The sequence below is a fragment of the Vicia villosa genome, unplaced genomic scaffold (assembly GCF_029867415.1).
Source record: "Vicia villosa cultivar HV-30 ecotype Madison, WI unplaced genomic scaffold, Vvil1.0 ctg.000192F_1_1_1, whole genome shotgun sequence".
NCBI lineage: Eukaryota > Viridiplantae > Streptophyta > Magnoliopsida > Fabales > Fabaceae > Vicia > Vicia villosa.
Genome location: NW_026705060.1, coordinates 32,067 through 34,926, shown reverse-complemented (window position 1 = coordinate 34,926; position 2,860 = coordinate 32,067).

Sequence of the window (2,860 nt, the reverse complement as noted above, 5' to 3'; positions counted from 1 at the left end):
TTTGTGAGCCTTTGAGATTTTGAAACCCTAATCCTTGGCTTCTATTTTTCGTTCCCTCCTGCTTGCAGAGTGTTTTGTATATATATGAGGAGTGGATTAGGTCAAAACCTTGCGCTTGGATCCTTATTAAATGGAGAAGAAAATTTGATTGGAAATTATATGAATTACTTTCTAAATTTGCTTCAATCTTCTCCCAATCATACCAACCTTGCCTTGCACGAATTTTGAATGAAATATTTGTTATTTGGATCAATTGATATGATTGGAAAATAAATCTCATGACTTAAATCAATTATTTCATATTTTATTTGATTTATTAATATTTAAATGAATAAAATCCATATAAATAAAAATAAATGTCATAAAAATAAAATAATTGGCTCAGAAGTATTTATTTAGCCCATGGACACGTTTGAGATTCAAAAGTTAGTCCCAAAGGTTCAAAATATCAAGATTCATCACTTTGCCTTTCATGTACTTCCTCAAAATCGCCCAACTCGTGCAAGCCATAACTCCTTCAATTTTTATTGTATGGAAGTGTTCTAGGACTTTTTGGAAAGCCCAATATTTCCTCTTTAAGCCACTTTGGAACCCTTTTCTTTTGAGGATTTTATCTTGCAGATATGGCTCCTAGAAGAAAACAGCTTTTTCCGAGTTTCTAGAAGGACCTGTAATGTTTTTGCTCATATCTCCCAAATGGTGCATTTCTTGACTTTGGACCCAACATCAAAGTTTTAGAGAATCAAATTTCCTTGAGAATGAGCTTTGGTTGGGGAATTTCTGAGAAAGTATGAGAGAGATATGGCTGGTCAAAGTTCAGTTGACTTTTGCCTTAGAAGCCCTAATTTAGCAACTTGTCCTTTTGATGATTTTTGAGCTCTCCTTGATGAATCATGATCAACCTTTGATCAAATGATGAATCTAAAATTAAAATGTTTATGTTGACCAAAAATTAGGAGTTTTGACTGTAATGTGACCATAGTTTACTTTTCGGTCAAACTAGTCGATTGTTGACAATTTGAGCAGTTGATTGACCAATCTTGTGAATCAGATCTTGAAACTTGAGGTGAGGATCCTTTGAACCATATGAGAGGTCATGTGGTCCACTTGAGGTATCAGAAGTTGATTTCTCCTTGAGAAGATCAAAACCCTAGTTTGAGGGTTGTTGTTTAGGAGAGTGTACATTCAGTCAAATCCTGAGCCTTTGATATTCAAATGAGCTTGAGGATGAAAATGTGGTGGGAAAATTTTGGGGTATGACAACCTGAAATCACATACTTTCTTATTTATATAGTGTGAGTGGTTAAAACCGTCCGCATGAGAGATTGTATGTTGCGCGAGTGGCTGTTGGATTAAATTAGATGTTGATTAACTCATTTGGAAGGAAAAACCATCTCCCCTTGGTAAAATGAGAGATCACTTATTTCATGCACTCTTTCATTTGATGCTGCTTTTGGACTTTCTGTTATGGGTCTTGCCAATGACCCAGAACAAGAAAAGTTTATCCCATACCTTAACAACTATTCCTCTACCCCTACAATTCATTCAGTTTGACTAAAATACTCTTAAATTAATAGTTAATGTTAAAAAAAATATAAAAAAAATAATATTTTAGATAACTTTCTTTAAGTTATTGGTAGTCTAAAATAAAATGAGTTTATGCAACACGAAAATGTCGTTGTCTTAAGTGAATACCCTTGGGAACATAGAAAAAACAATTTTATGTAACTCAAAAAAAGTGTGGCCTAGATTGAACACAACACTTTGAGCCACGGTTTTAAATCGTTGTCTAAAGTCTAAAATTTTGGAAAAAACCACCGAAACACTTTAATTAATTAAGTTGTCCGATGAAACACTATAATTAAATTATCCGATGAACAATTAGAAAACTATATGAACACTTTAATTAAGCTATCTGATACAGTAAAAATTAAAAATTTAGCAACCATAATGTTTTTGTCAAGTGTTCCAATACATTCAAATTTTAAAATTTGTCTATTGAAATTCTTTTGGTAAGTTTTTTGGTACATTAAAAATTAAAAGTTTGTGCTACCGAAACTCCTTTGCCGAGTGTTCCAGTAAACAAATGAAGGGGTAAAAAATACTTCAATTTCAAAAAATTTAATAATAAACAAAAAGGTATAAGTGAATCATTTTGATAAATGTTTGGGTATAAAGATAGGAAATATCTCAATCCACCTCTTGAATCTCTTAGCCACCTGGCGAAATTCCAATTATGTCCCATGATTCCGTAAATACACATCAGGAAGCACTATTTTTTTAACAAAATTTGGTTTTTTCCGGAGGTGCATCTACAGAAACTTAAAAAACATAGTGAACGTTGGAAAAATTCAAATTAATTCAGTTCATGAAATCTTCCGTAGATATATCTACGGAAAGTGTTAAAACATATTGTTCCGTAGATGTACCTACAGAACATTCTGTTATATTTTAAATCAACTACATTTTACTCTAAAACTCAATTTTTATATAATAAAATGGAACATCAAATTATAGTACTTCAAAGTAATACAATTTAAAGGCAATGGGATATAGTACACCAAAATAATAAATCATATAAATCATCCAAATAGTGTCATATACATAAACAAAAAATAAATAAATATAATCAAAATACAGACATCAATAAAATCATAGGCATCACTACCGTGTCATCCTACTGTGACCAAGGAGGGTACCTCGTTCAGAGCCTCCCTCGTTTCCTCCTTCGTCATCCTACAGTGACCATGGAGGATACCCCATATAGGTATATGCAGGAGGTATGCGATGTCGTCCAAAGTGATGATAACCTCACCACGAGGCAGATGGAATCACGACGTCTTTGGGTGCCACCTCTCTG